This window comes from Anomaloglossus baeobatrachus, chromosome 1 (assembly GCF_048569485.1).
Source record: "Anomaloglossus baeobatrachus isolate aAnoBae1 chromosome 1, aAnoBae1.hap1, whole genome shotgun sequence".
Lineage (NCBI taxonomy): Eukaryota > Metazoa > Chordata > Amphibia > Anura > Aromobatidae > Anomaloglossus > Anomaloglossus baeobatrachus.
Genome location: NC_134353.1, coordinates 884411016 through 884432713, shown reverse-complemented (window position 1 = coordinate 884432713; position 21698 = coordinate 884411016).

The window sequence follows — 21698 nt, the reverse complement described above, 5'->3', positions numbered from 1 at the left end:
TCGCCCCATAGACTTGAATGGGTGCGAGAGAAAACAGGATTGCATTACAGTCGCAGCATGCTGCGATTGTTTTCTTGGTCCGATTAGGGCTGAGAAAATAAACACTCATGGGTGCTGACTAGGGATGATCGAATACCTCAAATATTTGGCTTCGCGAATATCCGACGATTAGGTAGCCGCTATGCGAATATTCGATGCACATTATAAGTCTATGGAGAGCCTGAATAGTACCGAATAGTTGTTATTCGGGTTTCCCATAGACTTACATTGCGCATAGAATATTCGCGAATAGTCGAATAGCAGCGACCTATTCGGTAAACATTCGCAAAGCCGAATATTTGAGGTATTCGATCATCTCTACTGCTGACACATAGGCTAATATTGGTCCGAGTGGAATGCGTTTTTTTATCGCACTCCACTCGCACCGATTTTCATGCCGTGTGGCTTAGGCCTTATATGTTACCTTGTTTATGCCCTTCCAGCTTTTTGATTGGAAGGGATTGAAGTTTTCCAAAACTTGGGGATACTTTAAATGTCCATACCCTATGAATATGGGGATGTTATGGATCCACGATGTAAGGATTTGTATTACAGCACACATGGGCCCATACAGTTCTGCCAAACTCCTTCCCATTTTTTGTTTTTGATTGTACATAATCCGTGACACAAAATGCATTTTTTTGCTTCTCCTTTCAATGGAATGTTAGACTGAGTTCACACGTCCTGTAATCATCCGTTAGAACAGATGCTGTAGAGATCCTTAATTGGTCCATTTTTTAACATGAGAGTCTATGGAGAGCGGATTGGTTAACGGATTGCTTTTTATCCTCCATTTGCAAAGGATCCGGTAAGCAAACAATGGATTACAAATGTAAGTACAACGGATGGCTAAATAGCAATCTGTTAACGCATCCATCCTCCATAGACTCGTATGTTAAAAAAATGGATCCAGCAGAAATCAGTTATTTAACAACGGACAAAAAAAGTTGTGTTTATGCAACTTTTTTGCCAACAGATCTGTGACGGATCTCTTCTAACGGATGATAACAGCACATGTGAACTCACCTAGCATAGTCATTAATCTCAGAGATCATTGCTTCAAGTAGAAAATGTGGTGTATTTCAGGTGCACCATTGGTGGCACACAAAGAAATGTCGAACATAAAATACATGAAGCTTTGGTTTTCTGGTGATATGATATTGATATTACACAACCTTCTTTAGAAGATAAGAGCTAAAAGGATAACACCTGCAACTCCATATTGTACGAAGCTGCACAGTGCAGCTCCATATTCTAGGAGACTGTGCAGCGCAGATCCATATTGTACGAGGCTGTGCAGTCCAGCTCCATATTCTATGAGACTACACAGCGCAGCTCCATATTGTAACAGACTGCACATTGCAGCTCTATATTGTGTGAAGCTGCGCAGTGCAGCTCCATATTGTACGAGGCTGCGTAGTGCAGCTCCATATTCTACGAGATTGTGCAGCGCAACTCCACACTGTAACAGACTGCGCAGTGCAGCTCCATATTGTATTGTAAGAAGTCCTTTATTTCATTTGATGGGATCGGAACAGTGGCGAAGGTAATTATGCAGGAAGCAAGTGGACGACGGTTGCCGTTTCACGCGGACGGTCGCGTTGTTACGGGTCCTGACCATTGGTGCAACAGGTCAGAGAGATAAGGGGCTACATGTACCTCCAAAGCAGTTGGGATTGTGGATTTTGATGAGCTCTTGGGCTGCAAAGGGTCCATATATTGTTCTAGCACAGGGGCCCTTTTCTGTCTGTGTTCGTCAGTGGTTTACATCCAGCAGGCGCTGCAGCTAATAACGACTGATTGGAGGGGGTGTCATGTGTTAGACCCCAAAATCACTTCCAAAGTATAGGTCATCTTTATTATATGCCTGGAAAACCCCTTCAAGGTAAAGGTCTTATACAAAAGCCGGTGGCTGTCACTTTTGCAGGAAGATGCAATATCACAAGATCCAAAATTGCTGTCTCCTCTCCTCCCCCTTTATATTCCCTAACTCCTTCCATTCCCACTTCCCCTCCAATACCCCTTCCCATCCACTTTTAGCCTACCCTTTCTTCCCTTCCTCTTCCCTTTCTTTGTTATTTCAACAATATTTTTAAGAATGCATTTTAAATACTTCAATTACCCCCTCCCCTGTTATTGTAAACCCCTTCAAATTTAATAAAGTATACAAAATTGCTGTCTCCTTATACAAAGCAGTGCCTATGGAAAAGGTGGGTTACTTCACTAATAACATTGTGCCTCGGTGACAGATTCTATTTATCTACTGGACGTATGAAATGCGATAATGCAGCAACAAAGGACAAATTCGGACCTAATATTTGGCAGATGAAGCCAGTTTTGGGGAAAACAGCTTAATTGCTAAACATTAGGTCCGAATGTGCCCCAACTTGACGGGATCCGTAAGAGGAACCTGGAACGGTCAGACGCTCACTGTGCAGATAATGGGTCTGAGCCCAATTTATTTCCTTATGGATGAGATGAGCAGGAGGGGGAGCCATGACCCAAGCCGAGCAGTAACTATCACCAGATATGGAGGTCGAGGGAGACCAACAGGGAAAAAACTGAATAAAGTGCTCAGATTAGTGGTTTTCAGCAGCTCTCTCCTACCAGACCGTGTACAACTGGTGTGTAATCTGCTCCTCTTTACACCCACTGATGGCCTACAACAATCCATTGGTAAAGCCATTAGCTTTTTTGTGTACAGACTACTGGTCTCTTGTTTGCCTATTCTAGTGGTGTCAAGCAATCATCATAAAACTCCACTTCCAATTGCCTTTTTGTGTTTGAGGGTGGAGTGGGGTGTAAAACACATCTCATTTTTGTAATGGGCTTGTTTGCACTCAATTACTCTTCATTATCTGTGAAATAGCCATTGTTTCCTACAGCTATGTGAGCAAACACAAAAAAAACAGCCATGGATGTAGCAGAGCTGAACTTGTGTTTGGCACAATTTACAATGTGGGTTTCAAAAATTAAACAAAACAACAAGAAAAACTCTACAACAGCATCACAGTTAATTGAGCTGATACCATTGAGGCAGAGCAGCCTCGCCAGTCAATAATACATATTTGGCAGCTCTGCATCCGACGCGCAGACACAACTGCTCGCTTTGGCAAGACAGGCAGCGTTAAAATAGAAAGTCTATATCTGTCGTCCTTGTTATGTCTGACGATAAATACGTGGGAATCGTAAGAGACAATTAGGTTAAGTGGGTAACAATTATTCATAACCCAAAGCTAGACGGCGGATTCCAGAGCAGACTTCATTCCAGGCGGTCACAGGAGGGAACTTTTGATCCGACTGATTTAGAAACCAGAGACATCATTCCTGAAAGGGAAGCAGACGATGCAAGATGGAGCTGATTAATCGGAGGGCAGGTAGAGGCTGACACCCGGCACATCCATGCCCCTATACTCTTCTGTATACACCGAAAACATGCAGACAAGAAATTATCATGGTGGATCCTTCTAGAAAAAAAAATCATACACAATTCACTATGTCATATAGTGTCATCTAATCTGGCATCTCGGAGCTCCAGGAGTCCAAATTTTACTTATTTGCCAGAATTTTTGCATTCCTATAGATTTTACATAGGCCAAGTACAAATAATGTCCGTGAATAAAACAGACGTCACTCAGATCAATGTTATTCAATGGGGCAGTGCAGATGAGCCATTTTTTTTTTTCTAGGACTGAATATGAGCGTGCCGGACTGCCACCAGGAATTTTTGGGCCCCATACTGGCAAAATTTTCAGCCTTCTATGAAAAGCATAAAAAAACCCTGACAAAAATTCTACTCACCTTCCCTTGACTCCCATGTCACGCGGCGTCTTCCTCTGTAGTCAGTGCGCAGTGGATAGCAGCTAATATGGGAGTGCGTGCCGTGACGTCATGCGCTGCCCCCAGTCACTGTGCCGCCGACGTCAGGTGCCTGCCACTGTTTGATCAGTAGCTTGTATTGCAGCTCAGGGACCCGACGGGTCTGTCTTTGTGTCACAATGCATGTCGCCTGGATGTGCGCCCTTAGATGTAGGCATTGTGGTCAGCGGGCCCTCTCCACGCCATACATCAGTAATGACAGTAATGCCCTGTGAACATGGAAAAAAATGGCAGCGCACACTAGTTTCTGTGTGACGGATGAGAGTCACACATTTAAGTCTAAAGAGATAGTTACATATAGTTACATAAGTTGAAAAAAGCCCCTGGTCCATCTAGTTCAACCTTCCTCCACCATTTCTACATTTTTCTATTAAGTCCTTTATAACCAACAATGTTGTGTGTACTGAGGAAATCATCCAGCCCTTTTTAAAAGCTGTTATAGTATCTGCCAGTACTACCTCTTGTGGTAGGCATTCCACAGTCTGACCGCTCTAAAGGGTGCTTTACACGCTGCAACATCGCTAGCGATCTCGTTAGTAATGTGACACGCCAGATCGCAGATAAGATTTGCCGATATCGCACATAGGTCTTTTTTGAAGCGCCGGTCACATGTGCGATCTGTGTAAAGCAGCCTTAACTGTAAAGAACCCTTTCCTATTTAGCTGCCAGAATCGCTTTTCTTCCACTCACGTTGTTTGCCCCCTGGTCCTTAGTATTGTCTTTGGAAGAAATAAGTCATGTGCCAGTCCTTTATATTGACCACACATGTATTTATACATATGAATGAGATCTCCTCTGAGACGTCTTTTTTCTAAGCTAAACAAATCCAACTTTTTCAACCTGTCATCATACGGGAGGCCTCCATTCCTTGTAGTAGTCTAGTTAACCACCTTTAAATTGATTCTAACTTTTTAATGTCCTTTTTAAAATGTGGGGTCCAAAACTGGATCCCATATTCCAGATGTGGCCTTACAAGTGATTTATAGAGGGGTAACAATACGTTGGGATCTCAGCATCTAATCTCTCTTTTTATACACCCTAAAATCTTGTTTGCTTTAGCAGCTGCTGCCTGACATTGAGTGCTGCTGCTCAGCTTATTTGTAATGAGAATCCCCAAGTCCTTCTGTTCTGTAGTCCCGAGTTTACTTCCATTTAATGTATACGCAGCTATAGGATTACTCCGTCCTAGGGGCATTACTTTACATTTACCAACATTAAATCTCATTTGCCAAGTATCTGCCCATTCTGACATCTTATCCAGATCTTTTTGTAATATTGTACTATCAAGGTCAGTTTTTAAAATTCTACATAGTTTGGTGTCATCAGCAAAGACTGACACTTTACTATCCACAACGTTATTAATAAAGAGATTAAAAAGAATCGGTCCTAGCACAGATCCCTGCGGCACCCCACTGCTGACTAAATTTTGATCTCATAAGGAGACACAGTACAACTTCACATTTTTACATGGCTACATGGCAATTCTTTAACTGTGTTTGGTAAAGTTTTTAGAACATGAATATTGGTTAAAAAAAACAGATTGCACACGGATGACAAGTGAGAAAGAAATTGTCCTGAGTTTTCTGGAGGAAATTTGGGTGATTTCACATACGTTTATGTGAACTTAGATTAAGTGACTCCATGATTTTGTTTGTAACTGCAGGATTTATTTATTTTTTTGCTAAAAACACAACAAAATATATTACAAAAAAGAAGACAGCAAAGTGCCACACCAAAAAAAAAACTTCATAGTGACAACTTCAAACCTACATTGTACACTGTGTGTATTATTTCTCTATTGACCCCAGGTAATCAGTTGTTCACAAGGTTTTTTGCCACATAGGAAAATTGTTTTTTTAGTGTGTTTTTTTTTAGTTTGGAATTCTTTGCTGGCTAAACACTTCCTTTGCTGAGCCACTGTAAAGGCCCCTTTACACACTGAGACTTTCTAGCGATCCCACCAGCGATCCCAACCTGCCCGGGATCACTACAAAGTCTCTGGTGAGCTGTCAAATAGGCAGACCTGGCCAACGACGCAACAGCGATCCGGACCTGCAGAACGACCTAGCTAGTCATTGGGGACGTTGTCAGACCTAAAACACACATCCGTGAAAACCGTGAAAACCACCGTGAAAACTGTCGGCAGACAGCAGACAGAGTAGCGCGATGAGAATGAACTCGGGTGAACTTCACCCGACTTCATTGTCATGCCGCGGCTCTGTCTGTGTGCCGTGTACTGATTAGCGGTCACCTGTGAAGGATTCACCGGTGACCGCTAATCCCCCGAGTGACTGAAGTGTCCCCCCCTCTCTCATACTCACCGATCCCCGATCACCGGCGCTGCACGGCGTTCACACTGCTCCGGCGGCTTTTTCTAATTTGAAAAAGCCGGCCGCTTATTAAACAATCTCGTATTCCCTGCTTTCCCCGCCCACCGGCGCTTATGATTGGTTGCAGTGAGACACAACCCCACGCTGAGTGACAGGTGTCTCACTGCACCCAATCACAGCAGCCGGTGGGCGTGTCACTATGGAGTATAGAAATAAATAAATAAATAATTTAAAAAAGCGGCGTGCGGTTCCCCCCAAATTTAATACCAGCCAGATAAAGCCATACGGCTGAAGGCTGGTATTCTCAGGATGGGGAGCTCCACGTTATGGGGAGCCCCCCAGCCTAACAATATCAGTCAGCAGCCGCCCAGAATGGCCGCATACATTAGATGCGACTGTTCTGGGACAGTACCCGGCTCTTCCCGATTTGCCCTGGTGCGTTGGCAAATCGGGGTAATAAGGAGTTATTGGCAGCCCATAGCTGCCAATAAGTCCTAGATTAATCATGTCAGGTTTCTCCCCGAGATACCTTCCATGATTAATCTGTAAATTACAGTAAATAAACACACACAACTGAAAAATCTTTTATTAGAAATAAAAAACACAAACACATTCCCTGGTTCACCACTTTAATCAGCCCCAAAAAGCCCTCCATGTCCGGCGGAATCCAGGATGGTCCAGCGTCACTTCCAGCTCTTCTGCATGAAGGTGACCGGAGCAGCAGAAGAAACCGCCGCTCCTGTCACCTCCACGCAGCAAATGAAGAGAGCCGCGTGATCGGCTGAGCTGTCACTGAGGTTACCTGGATCCAGCGGTGGATGCAGCGGTGGCCGCGGGTAACCTCAGTGACAGCTCAGCTGATCGCGCTACTCACCGCCGCTCCGGTCAGCTCCACGCAGCAACTGAGGTTAGTATCGTGATCAGCTGAGCTGTCACTGAGGTTACTCGCGGCCACCGCTGCATCCACCGCTAGATCCAGGTAACCTCAGTGACAGCTCAGCCGATCACGCGGCTCTCTTCATTTGCTGCGTGGAGGTGACAGGAGCGGCGGTTTCTTCTGCTGCTCCGGTCACCTCCATGCAGCACAGCTGGAAGCGACGCTGGACCATCCTGGATTCCGCCGGACATGGAGGGCTTTTTGGGGCTGATTAAAGTGGTGAACCAGGGAATGTGTTTGTGTTTTTTATTTCTAATAAAAGATTTTTCAGTTGTGTGTGTTTATTTACTATAATTTACAGATTAATCATGGAAGGTATCTCGGGGAGACGCCTGCCATGATTAATCTAGGACTTATTGGCAGCTATGGGCTGCCAATAACTCCTTATTACCCCGATTTGCCAACGCACCAGGGCAAATCGGGAAGAGCCGGGTACAGTCCCAGAACAGTCGCATCTAATGTATGCGGCCATTCTGGGCGGCTGCTGACTGATATTGTTAGGCTGGGGGGCTCCCCATAACATGGAGCTCCCCATCCTGAGAATACCAGCCTTCAGCCGTATGGTTTTATCTGGCTGGTATTAAATTTGGGGGGAACCGCACACCGGTTTTTTTAATTATGTATTTATTTATTTCTATACTCCATAGTGACACGCCCACCGGCTGCTGTGATTGGGTTCAGTGAGACACCTGTCACTCAGCGTGGGGGCGTGTCTCACTGCAACCAATCATAGGCGCCGGTGGGCGGGGAAAGCAGGGAATACGAGATTGTTTAATGAGCGGCCGGCTTTTTCAAATTAGAAAAAGCCACCGGAGCAGTGTGAACGCCGTGCAGCGCCGGTGATCGGGGATCGGTGAGTATGAGAGAGGGGGGGGACACTTCAGTCACTCGGGGGATTAGCTGTCACCGGTGAATCCTTCACAGGTGACCGCTAATCAGTACACGGCACACAAACAGAGCCGCGGCATGACAATGAAGTCGGGTGAAGTTCACCCGAGTTCATTCTCATCCCGCTACTCTGTCTTCCGACATGTAGTAACGACATTTTGCATCACACACGGACACTTCTCGGAAGATCAAATAACACGCACGTGTGCCTTTAAACATAAAAAACATATGTGCACGTTTGGTCGTATCTCCGGTATGTACGGAAACGGACCAAACACGCACGTTTTAAACGGATGTGTGTTGCAGGCCTAAAGCAGCTTTTTGAAAGGGAAGTTGCTAACGAAGTCGCTGTAAAGTCCCCTTTACACACTGAGACTTTGCTGCACAGCGGGAAACAAAGGACCAAGGAATGGTCCTGAACGATTTGTAGCGATCAGCAACTTCACAGCAGGGGCCAGGTGCTGATGTGTTTCACACACTGCAATGTCGCTGGGGAGGTCGCTATTACGTCACAAAACCGGTGACGTTACAGCGATGTCGTTTGCGATGTTGCAGTGTGTAAAGCCACCTTAAGGCTGTGTGCGCATGCTGCGTTTTTTACCACGTTTTTGCACGTTTTTTGGGTGCAGTCTTGGTCTCAGAACTGCATGAATTTCCTTCCCCAGCAAAGTCTATGAGATTTTATTTTTGCTGTCTGCACAGTGCAGGTTTTTTTTGGCTGTGTCTTTTTGGTGACCACAAAGATGCAGCATGTCAATTCTTTTTGCAGTTTTCACCCATTGAATGCATTGGACAAAAACGCAGCAAAAAAAAAAACGCATAAAAAAACGCATGCTTTTTTTTGTGTTTTTGTGCATTTTTTTGGGGCTAGAAATGCTGCATCTTCGGGTTAGACAAAAACTTAGCGTGTGCACATAGCCTAACAAAGGAAACAATTTCTGATAGTGTCTCTCTTTTTCATCTACTAAAAGGAGCAGAAGACCAAAATCTTGGCCTCGATTATCCTGGAGTAAGTTCTTCTAAGGCTGGAAACACATTTGTGCGTGTAAAATCGGTCCGATTCTCATGCTAGAAAGTCGGACTATTTTAGTTCACTTATCATCAGTGTGCTGTCAGTGTGCTGTCAGTGTGCTGTCAGTGTGCTGTCAGTGTGCAATCAGTTTTTACCCTCAGCAGCTGTTATTCGTGTAATGTTATGTACAGAAGCATTTACAGTGTTCTCTGCTACATGCGTGAAATGTATTGAGAAAAACGCATGTCACTAGGATTGTGTATGTGCCGTCCATGTGACATCCGTTTTTTTTCATGCACCCATAGACTTGCATTGATAAAACTCGTGCGAGAAACTCACCAAAACGCAGCATGCTGCGATTTTTTCTCAGTTCGATTTGGACTGAGAAAAAAATAGCAGATGGGAGCTGCATCATTGATTAACATGTGTCAGTGCAATGCGAGATTTTCTCGCATTGCACTCGTGCGAGTTAATTGCAAGTGAGAAGCAGGCCGAAGGCCTTGGATCCACTTGAGTTTTGCAAGGATGAGTGCAATCTGATAAAACATCGGATTGCTCTCACTCTAGTGCAAAACCATGGGGGCAGTGACCATCTGTGATTGATTTCTCATGCCATAACAGCATGCGGAATGAATCGCAGCATGCTGCGCTTGGCGGCGAGTCTCGGCTCACACACCCCCATACAAGTCTATGGGAAAGTGTGAAACATCGCACTGGACTCGCATGTAATCCGAGTGCAGTGCGATATAAACAGAGACAGGCCGGGGAGGAGATGGGGAGAAAGTGCTCCCTCCCTCTTTTCCGCAGCTGTGATCCAATTGCAAGATGCCATCACAGTCGCATGACTCTCGGCTGATGCTCGCAGCAAAGGGTCATTTTCATATCGCTTCTGATGCTCTTGCATCGGAAGCTATACTCAAGTGGAACTGTACCCTAAAGCGGGCTTTACACGCTGCGACATCGCTAATGCGGAGTCGTTGGGGTCACGGATTTTGTGACGCACATCCGGCTGCATTAGCGATGCCGTTGCGTGTGACACCGATAAGCGATTTTGCATCGTTGCAAAAACGTGCAAAATCGCTAATCGGCGACATGGGGGTCCATTCTTAAAAATCGTTACTGCAGCAGTAACGAAGTTGTTCCTCGTTCCTGCGGCAGCACACATCGCTGCGTGTGACGCCGCAGGAACGAGGAAGCTCCCCTTACCTGCCTCCCGGCCGCTATGCGGAAGGAAGGAGGTGGGCAGGATGTTACGTCCCGCTCATCTCCGCCCCTCCGCTGCTATTGGGCGGCGGTTCAGTGACGCTTCAGTGACGTTGCTGTGACGCCGCACGGACCGCCCCCTTAGAAAGGAGGCGGTTCGCCCGTCACAGCGACGTCGCCGGACAGGTAAGTATGTGTGATGGCTGTTGTGCGACACGGGCAGCGATTTGCCCGTGTCGCGCAACAGATGGGGGCGGGTACCCACACTAGCGATATCGGGACCGATATTGCAGTGTGTAAAGTAGCCTTAAGGCTGGAGTCACACTTGTGAGAGACTCATGCGAGTCTCGCATCACATCACCCGGCACGGCCGCACACTATACGGACACGAGCGTCTCAGCTGCATAAAAATACATACAGCTGACCTGCTCCTGTCAGGAGAGTGTGTGGCCGTGCCAGGTGATGTGATGCGAGACTCGTGCGAGTCTCTCGCAAGTGTGACTCCAGCCCAAATTTATTAAAGGATTTTTCCCACAAAGTTAATTTTAATTAATAGATCTTAGAATAAGAAGTGCTACAAATTAATATGCTAAAAAAAATGTTCCTGTGCTGCGTTAATCTTATATATGTGTCCCTGCTATGTACTGTGTAATGGCCGTGTCTGATCATACCACATCTAATGGGTGCGGGAGGACTCATAAGGCCATGTGCGCACATTCAGTATTTGGTGAGTATTTTACATCAATATTTTTAAGACAAAACCAGAAGCGGAACAATCAGAAGAAAAGTGTAATAAAAACACGGGCACCACTTCTGTATTTATCACTCACTCCTGGTTTTGGCTACAAATACTGAGGTAAAATAACCTCACCAAATACTCAATGTGTACATAGAGGGTATAGACAGTGGGCAAACAAAATATTTAGTCAACCACCAATTTTGGAAGTTCTACCGCTTAAAAAGATGAGATTTGCCTGTAATTGACATCATAGTTAGGCCACAACTATGAGAGACAAAATGTGAAAAAAAAATCCAGAAAATCACTTTAACTGATTTGGCAAGATTTTATTTGCAAATTATGGGGGAAAATTAGTATTTGGTCAATAATAAAAGGTCATCTCAATATTTTGTTATATATCCTTAGACGTTTTCTGTAAGTCTTCAAAGGTTGCCATACACTGTTGGTGGTATGTTGGCCCATTTCTCCATGCAGATCTCCTCTAGAGCAGTGATGTTTTGGGCCTGTCACTGGGCCTTTCAACTCCCTCCAAAGGTTTTCTATGGGGTTGAGATCTGGAGACTGGCTAGGCCACTGCAGGACCTTCATATGCTTCTTACGAAGCCACTCCTTCCTTGCCCTGGCGGTGTGCTTGGGATCATTATCATGCTAAAAGACCCAACCACGTTCCATCTTCAATGCCCTTGCTGAAGGAAGGAGGTTTGCACTCAAAATCGCACAATACATGGCCCCACTCATTCTACACGGATCAGTCGTCCTGGTCCCTTTGCAGAGAAACAGCCCCAAAGCATGATGTTGCCACCCGCATGCACATAGCAGGGGCACATTTATAACATTGTTTCAGCACAGGAACATTTTTTTTTAACACATTCAATTGTAGAATTTTATTTTATTCTGAGATTTATTCATTTAAATGTACTTTGTTTGCAGGACAAACCCTAGAAGAGGCGTATGTCTTTTAAGGAATGATTATTATTTATTTATTATGCATTGCTTATATAGCATCATCATATTCTGCAGTGATTTCAAGACATCATCATTACTGTCCCCATTGGGGCTCACAATCTAATTTCTTTATCAGTATGTCTTTGGTGTGTGGGAGGAAACCAAAGAGCCTGGAGGAAACCCACGCAAACACGGGGAGAACATACAAACTCCTTTGAGATGTTGTCCTTGGTGGGATTTTAATGCAAAGCAACAGTGCTAACCCCTGAGCCATCTTACTTACCAATTAATTTTCTTTTATTGAGGCTGCTCTATGCCACAAAAATGTACTCCAATCAGGGACTGGAATCCATTTCTGTTGTACATTGTTTTGTTAATGATGAATTCTTCGGCCATTCTCGGCCACAAAACTTAACAACCAAGCTCCATCCACTTTTCAAATAGTTTTGCAAAGTTTCAAGTTATTTTACAACAAAATTCTGGAGAAAACTTTGATGAATCGGCCCCTTAGAGCAATGTCAGTTACTGTAAAGGTGATATATTAGATCTATAAATTTATAGAGGCCCAAAAAGAAAGAAGACCCTCGGTGATCACCAGCTCTCAGCTTCACATGTTGGAATCTACCGTAATATATAAAGCTGAGTGTATGTGTGTGTGTACGCTAAAGGAATCCGCACCGTCGCATTTACAATCACAAACTTTAGCACAGACACCTCATGTGACCCAGGGAACGTCATAGACTATGTTTTGAGGGGAAAATATAACCCTGAGCTTTACAGTTATTCTCCAACAAACCTGCTTACATTAAAGTCAATGGAGCTGGGAGCTACAGGTCATTAATAGGAGCTCTGATTAGTTGCTATAGGCAATGAAGGACAATTTTTACAATTTTAGTATAAGAAGCTTATGTGTGAGGTAATATTATGTTGATGGAGAGATGATAGAGAGTAAGAGACAGACAGGGAAAGAGACAGACAGACAGGAAAAGATGCAGACAGGGAAAGAGACAGAGGCAGACAGACAGGGAAAAAGACAGAGGCAGACAGACAGGGAAAGAGAGACAGACAGGGAAAGAGGCAGACAGGGAGAGAGAGAGAGACAGAAAGAGGCAGACAGGGAAAGAGACATACAGACAGAGATGAACAGAGACAGACAGACAGAGGCAGACAGGGAAAGAGAAAGACAAAGACAGAGGAAGACAGGGAAAGAGACAGACAGGTAAATAGACAGACAGGGAAAGAGAGACAGGGAAAGATACAGACATACAGGAAAAAAGACAGACAGAGACAGACACAGACAGATAAATAGGGAAAGAGGCAGACAAACAGAAAGAGACAAAGACAGACAAACAGGGAAAGAGATAGACAGGGAAAGAGACAGACAGAGACAGACAGAGAAAGAGACAGACAGAGAAAGAGACAGAGAAAGAGACAGGCAGAGACAAACAGGGAAAGAGACAGAGAGAGACAGACAGACACAGAGACAGACAGACACAGACTGACAGAGAGACAGAGACAGACAAACAAGGAAAGAGGCAGACAGGGAAAGAGACAGACCGAGAAAGACACATACAGACAGAAAGAGACAGACATATAGGGAAAGAGAAGGACACAAACAGAGAGACAAACAGAGAAAAAGACATAAGGAAAGAGACAGACAACCAGACAATGAGACAGGCAGACAAAGAGACAGACACACAGAGACATACAGGGAAAGAGACAGACAGAGAGAGTGAGACAGACACAGACAGGGAGATAGAGACAGTCAGATAGACAGACAGAGAGATAGAGAGAGAGACAGACAGACAAAGAGATAAAGAGGGAGAGAAACATAGAGACAGTTACTATCCCGGGCAATGCCGGGTACTACAGCTAGTTTACTAATATAAGTGAGTTTTCAAAAAGTTTTTGAATTTGGGTGTAATAGATTATAGTCTTTCCAACTGTAAGAGATAGTGACCGGGGAAAAAGGTGTAAGTGAAACTGATTTCTGATGGTTTAATAGTAATTTTTATAACTTACTGATAGCAAAAAAAGATTTACGAGAGTAGAAGTAGGGCTCCATTTGGATGTAACCTGATCCTCAGGTTCAGCTTGTACATTAGTCCAGAGCTGCATTTACAGTTTTGTTGGTTGTCAATGTAATCATTTGACAAAGTGTTGTCAGATAGAGTCTTAAAAGGGGTTGTACGGGACTAAACAATTGATTACTTATCCCTAGGATAGACAATATGAGATCGGTGGGGGTGCGACACCTCAGCAGTGGCCACTAATCAATGCATAAGTCTGCTGTAGTCTGCCCCATACATCACTTATATCCCGCTGCTCCTAGAGCAGATTACAGCTGACCGGCAGGGGTGCCGAGTGTCCCCATCAATTGTTCAGGCCCGGACAACCCTTTCAACTCATCCTTTTTAAGTAACATATTAAAGTATATTGGGTCCTGCTGTAATGAATTCACTTAGAGGAGTATCTTTCACCAGTGCAAACTTTGTGCATTAAACCAGCAAAATATATTGGAAGATTCCAGCTGTGGAAGCTGTAAAATTGTGAATGCTGTTCTAGAGTATTACACAAGCCCTAAAAACATACTTTGCAGTAATTTCTTTAGTTGTGCTTTTGTTTTTTTTATTTAAATGTATGGATAATTGAATGTAAATATGACAATAAAATGGTCTTTTACCTTCATTATTATATCAAGCATTAACTTACTGAATATCCAATACTGTATTCTTAAAACTACACTTCCTCCATAATTCTGTCTGTCAACATACTCATGGAAAATCTTTATGAAATAGTAATTTCAATAAAGCCTAGAGGACATATTTTTTTCACAACAGATTGGAGATTCTTCATTCATTGATTTGTGCTTTGTGAGTTAATGAGAGAGATTGAAGCGGAGCACATCACCGCAGGAAAGAATGGGAAGTAGTACTATCTGTGCCTGCATCATAGGGACAGGACGACCAGGGGTGAATACTATCTGTGCTCCTAGGATGGTATGTAGCACGTTTTATTCCTTTATCATTTACCAGGGAACAAAGGGATAGAGCACGGTCTGTGCCTGCAACATGAGTGACAGTGATATACTGTAGTGTTATACAGTGTGTCCACCCATATCCTGACCACCGCCATTAACTTGAGAACGGCGGCAGCTATAGGCATAGAAGTGGTGTCTAGGTATAGTAAAGTAGCCATGCGCTATGCAATGAAAACATACATAGCGCCACCTGGTGGGAAAAGTTAGTATTTTTATCTCGAAAACGGAACGAGATAGAGAAAAAAAAAGTTGTAGGGCATCATCAATTCAATACAAATCGACACCTTGCATACAGAAATGCTGTGATTAGAACGTGTAAAACTCACAAGGCTGCGGATGTGAAGCGATACCTCATGGAGACCTTCCTAGACGTCATTGGGTATGGTGGCTGTGTGGAGTGGCCTCCACACTCACCTGACCTGACCCCATTGGACTTCTTTCTGTGAGGTCACATCAAATAGCAGGTGTATGCGACCCCTCCACCAACATTGCAGGACCTACGGCGACGTATCACAGATGCATGTGCAAAAGTGTCACCTACCATATTGCACAACGTGCAGCAAGATACAGTATGCTGTCCAGAGTCCAGATGTGCATTGCAGCTGACGATGGCCACTTTGGTCATCAAAGTTAAATGAGCGCCATATGTGTCGCGGGCGGGGAGGAGGGTGTCAGCACACTATGCTCACCCCCACCCCCCACTGCTCGGGTCCGGCGGCCGCTGCTCAGTGGTGGCTTGAGCTGTAGGCCGGATCCTGGGGGTTCTCGAGCGGCACTCCTCGCCCGTGAGTGAAAAGGGGTTGGTGTTGTGGGGAAATAAAGTCTATTGTCCGTGACGCCACCCACGGTTGTGGTGATTGAGTGTGCACCACCGCTGCTCTATATGGGAATCCCGGGGATGGTAAGGCGGAGCAGCCAGTTGTTGTGTTGTCCCTCCGTGGGTAGGGGTTGGTGATCCCGGGGCCCAGTGAGGTGCAGGGGCGCAGGGGCAGCGCTGTGCCTTGTGGCACTGAGGTACTCACTCAGCCAGTAAACACGACACAGTTCTCGGTAAACAAACGGCTGGTTGGACGGGTCCCTCGGACGGTTCACGGTGCTGCGGTTCCCTGCAGTTAGCGGTGACGGTCTCTTCCCTGCACCTTTGAAATGTCTGTTTGGTAGCGATGGATTCCCACCGGTTACCCGCTCCCCGACTACAATCTGGGCCGGAGGAGCTCCACACTTTGCCCGCAGGCGCCGGCCCTGGGAAACTGGTGCCTTGGCGGTGGCGGTGTTTCCCCATAGTGGTTGGACCTTTGCCGTCAATCAGGACTTGCTTGTTGGGAGACAGACGTCCCCTTCACTAACGGATTTGGCAATTTACAGCGACTCCAAGCCTTGCCGGGATCCGAAAGGCCCCTGCCCTGGTGCTGACTGCCCTTTGTATACTGCTCCAGACCCCCGGGCACACAGCCTCCGTGGTCCTTCCAGCAACCTCCAGACAGTCCCACTGCAGACCTTCACCGCCGTCTGCTGACCTTGCTGACTCCGTCTGGGCACACAGCCACAGACCAACTTCAGGCTTTCTGTCACTTCCACTGATGTTTCACTTCACTCTAGCTCCCTCCTGAGCTAAACTCCACTCTAGCCCTCAGCTAGACTTCAACTGCCTCCTCTCACTTTCACTTCCCTCACTCGACTCACTGGTACTTCCTGCCTCCAGAGCTGTGAACTCCTTGGTGGGCGGACACCAACCGCCTGACTCCACCCCCTGGTGTGAACACCAGCCCCTGGAGGAAGGCAACAAGGATTTGTAGGTTAGCTGGTGTACCTGCAGGGAATGTGGGGTGTGTGTGTTGTTGTGACCTGTGACCCCTGGTTTGCCCAGGGCATCACATTCCCCCTTAGCAAAACGCAGACCGTCCTCGCGCTGCCCGTCCAACACCGGTTTTATTTTCCTTTTTGTTTTCTGTAAGCATAAAAGGGTATAACATGGTAAACGGTAAATTATGTACATTTTTAATAATAACTCTTCCCAAAACGGGAGGCACATTTCTTTAACGTTGCATAACGGTTTACGGTTACGGTTTCCGATCTCTCCCACCCAATTAACCTGGCCCTGGTGCTGCCCCTAAAGCCCAGGCAGCACCCCTTGACCCACAGTCCAGCACAAGTCACCCGAGCGGGATCTGTCCTTCCCCTCCAGAGGGTAGCCACCGGTTCCTTTGGTGGCTGGGCCCCAGCCTGCTCTGCTGAGGGCCCTCCCTCCAACCTGCCTCTCCGGAGGCGGCATTGCGGAAACGGTAACGGCAAACAACATATTTACAAGCCACTTAACGTTTGTGGGTGCCCTGCAAGTTCACGGGCTTGTCCATGGATAGTTCCCATGCAAGAACTTTTCAAACGGTCCCCACGGGGACAACGGTGCCGGCTCCGGCCGGTTCAATCACAAAGACAATCTGGTGACTTTCACGGTATCATCATTTTTCATCATTTCAAACTTTTAAACAAACAAACTGTGGTGGTCCCAACGGGGACTGGACAACGGTGCTCCGCTGCCCTACTCCGGTCCTTCTGCTTCATCTGAGGGAGGGGGTGCAGGGCTCACTCTGCTCTCCTGGCTGCCCCGTAGTTTCACATCCAGGGCAAACCACCCCCTCTCTCCGCAGTGTCGGGTGTACCGTACAATGTCTCCCGGCATAAGGTTGCGGCCGGGGTGCTCCTCGGGCAGGTGGGCATGCACATCCCGCCGGGCTACAAACACTTCGGCCTCCAGGCCCGGTTCATAGATAAACCCGTAGCCCCGGCGGACATCAAACCGCCTCACCTGCCCCTCGTACAACGGGCCCCGGACACGGAACGTGGCCTGGCGGAGATTTTCTTTCTCCCTTATCGCTCTGGCCACCAGCTCAGCCTTCTTCCGTTCCCTCTCAGCAATCTCCAGGCCCAGCGGTACCGGCTCCCTATCCCAATACGGGGCTGCTGCGAGCTCCGGCGCACGGGTCGGGCCCCGCGGGACATCCTGGACGTTGCCCACTGTCAGGAATCTGGGCGGCGTGTCCCGCAGTGTCTTGGCCTTGGGCGCTGCCTGACAGCAACAACCCGGCGCTACCTCAGCCGAGGTGTGGGGGATGGGCATAGGGGCTTTCCGCGGCTTGGCCTTCGGCTCGGAGCGGGTCATCGGCTCCGACTCGGGAAACTTCTTGGGGACTGACTCTGGTACAACCTTCGGAGCCTTCCATGGCAACACCTCCGGTTTGCTACGGGCTCCGGCTACAGGTCGGTCCGCTGGGGCGGACGGGCTGGGTTTTGCTACCGGTTGCGGTGGTAGCGGGCCTAGTGGCGGGGTCACGACTTCCGAGACGGGTGGCGAGGGAGGCAACGGGGGGAGAGGGCTTGGACCGGGTCCCTCAGCCGCAGCGACCGGTCCCTCGGGGACATAGGGGCGTGGGTCACTCACCCTCCCTTCCTCCGCTTCCTCCTCGCGTCTCCGCACGGTGGCTATAACATCCGCCATGTCGGTCTCCCACTTCTCCAAGAAGAGCTGCATTTTGACCTGCAGCCTTAAATGGAGCTGTGCGGTCCGGATTTCCACCCACGCTGCGGTTCCCGGCGCGGGGGCCACGGTGTTTCGGGACGGCATCCACATGGTGACTTTTTCTTCCAGGAACGGAGTGACTGCAGGGTCCTGGCGTCCCTGCTTTTATAGCCGCGGCTACATGCAGCTAGCCGCCATCGCGTCCCCCTTAGCTTCTTTCCGGCCACTCCCCTCTCGGGGCGGAGTTCTGGCCTTCGCGCCTCTGCTGCTCGAGAAGACGCTCGAGCGGGAACTTTTCGCGCAAAAGATGGCGACTTCTGGAAATTTTCAGCCGGATACCTCCGACGGTCACAAGGCGCACCTCTACCCAACGGCAGAGCGGTAGGATCCTGTTCGTGACGCCAAGTTGTCGCGGGCGGGGAGGAGGGTGTCAGCACACTATGCTCACCCCCACTGCTCGGGTCCGGCGGCCGCTGCTCAGTGGTGGCTCGAGCTGTAGGCCGGATCCCGGGGGTTCTCGAGCGGCACTCCTCGCCCGTGAGTGAAAAGGGGTTGGTGTTGTGGGGAAATAAAGTCTATTGTCCGTGACGCCACCCACGGTTGTGATGATTGAGTGTGCACCACCGCTGCTCTATATGGGAATCCCGGGGATGGTGAGGCGGAGCAGCCAGTTGTTGTGTTGTCCCTCCGTGGGTAGGGGTTGGTGATCCCGGGGCCCAGTGAGGTGCAGGGGCGCAGGGGCAGCGCTGTGCCTTGCGGCACTGAGGTACTCACTCAGCCAGTAAACACGACACAGTTCTCGGTAAACAAACGGCTGGTTGGACGGGTCCCTCGGACGGTTCACGGTGCTGCGGTTCCCTGCAGTTAGCGGTGACGGTCTCTTCCCTGCACCTTTGAAATGTCTGTTTGGTAGCGATGGATTCCCACCGGTTACCCGCTCCCCGACTACAATCTGGGCCGGAGGAGCTCCACACTTTGCCCGCAGGCGCCGGCCCTGGGAAACTGGTGCCTTGGCGGTGGCGGTGTTTCCCCGTAGTGGTTGGACCTTTGCCGTCAATCAGGACTTGCTTGTTGGGAGACAGACGTCCCCTTCACTAACGGATTTGGCAATTTACGGCGACTCCAAGCCTTGCCGGGATCCGAAAGGCCCCTGCCCTGGTGCTGACTGCCCTATGTATACTGCTCCAGACCCCCGGGCACACAGCCTCCGTGGTCCTTCCAGCAACCTCCAGACAGTCCCACTGCAGACCTTCACCGCCGTCTGCTGACCTTGCTGACTCCGTCTGGGCACACAGCCACAGACCAACTTCAGGCTTTCTGTCACTTCCACTGATGTTTCACTTCACTCTAGCTCCCTCCAGAGCTAAACTCCACTCTAGCCCTCAGCTAGACTTCAACTGCCTCCTCTCACTTTCACTTCCCTCACTCGACTCACTGGTACTTCCTGCCTCCAGAGCTGTGAACTCCTTGGTGGGCGGACACCAACCGCCTGGCTCCACCCCCTGGTGTGAACACCAGCCCCTGGAGGAAGGCAACAAGGATTTGTAGGTTAGCTGGTGTACCTGCAGGGAATGTGGGGTGTGTGTGTTGTTGTGACCTGTGACCCCTGGTTTGCCCAGGGCGTCACATATGCGTGACCAGCATTCAATGTTTTGGGGGGGTCATGGGTTTCATATCATAGCATTTCTGTATATAAGGTGTTGATTCGTATTGAATTGATGATGCCCTACAATTTTTTAATTCACTTTTTTCTCTATCTCGTTCTGTTTTCGAGATAAAAAAGATAACTCCGTTGTTTTCCACCAGGTGGCGCTATAGGTGGTTTCACTGCGTAGCGCATGGCTACTTTACTATACCTAAACACCACTTCTATGCCTATAGCTGCCGCCGTTCTTAAGTTAATGCCGGTGGACAGGATATGGGTGGACACACTGTATAGGTCTTGTACATCATGTCTGCCTCACTTTCGGGGAAAGGCTGATTCTGTGATCACACTATTTACATAGAGAGAGACAAGGAGGCAGAACAATCTGTGATTACATCACGTGGGCTGGGGCCACACAAGCATTTAATGTGATTGCAGCGCATGACACTCGGTTCCCGCTCTACTAGACTGTATGCTGGGTGTCATGCCGCAGTGATGCAATCCTGCGATTCCATACATTACTCATATGGAGAGAACAGATCAATCAGAGAGACAAGGAGGCATTTTTATCTGTGCTTAAAGGGCTTTATCAGGCTTCTAGTACTAGTGGCTTATGCTTAGGATAGGGCAACCCGCTAGTTCAGAGGTTAACACTGTAGGAAAGCATCAATCTGGGGTTCATATCCCACCAAGCACAACATCTGCAAGGAGTTTGTATGTTCTCCCTGTATTTTTGTGGGTTTCCCTCCACGTTCTTCAGTTTCCTCCCACACTCCAAAGACTGATAGGGAACTTAGATTGTGTGCCCCAATGGGGACAGTGATGATAATGTCTGTAAAGCATTGCGGTAAAATAAATAAATATCAGATCGATGTCTGACAAGCTCTTCTACTGATTAGTTTTCATCATCTCCTGAAGTGGCAGGCATAAAGAGTAGCTGTGTAGTGACTGTTCTCAAGTATTACAGCTTCTATTCACTTCAATAGGAGCTGAGCTGCAGTACCAGAGAACGGCCACTATACAGTGAGTAGCGCTTTGCTGATCATTCCAGTCACCACTGATCACGTCCCATGTTTTTTTTTTACTTGTGGTGGATGAGTGGTGATTACTTGTTTGTTTTTTTTTTTTTTTAGTCAATCAGTGAGTGCAGGGTGGACTAAAGGGTGCAGTATAATATATGGAGGACTATGGGCTGAAGTATAATATATGGAGGACTATGGGAGCAGTACAATATATGGAGGACTATGGGGGCAGTATAATATATGGAGGACTATGGGGTGCAGTTTAATACATGGAGGACTATGGGGTGCAGTTTAATACATGGAGGACTATGGAAGCAGTATAATATATGGAGGACTATGGGGTGCAGTTTAATACATGGAGGACTATGGAGGCAGTATAATATATGGAGGACTATGGGGTGCAGTTTAATACATGGAGGACTATGGAGGCAGTATAATATATGGAGGACTATGGGGTGCAGTATAATATATGGAGGACTATGGAGGCAGTATAATATATGGA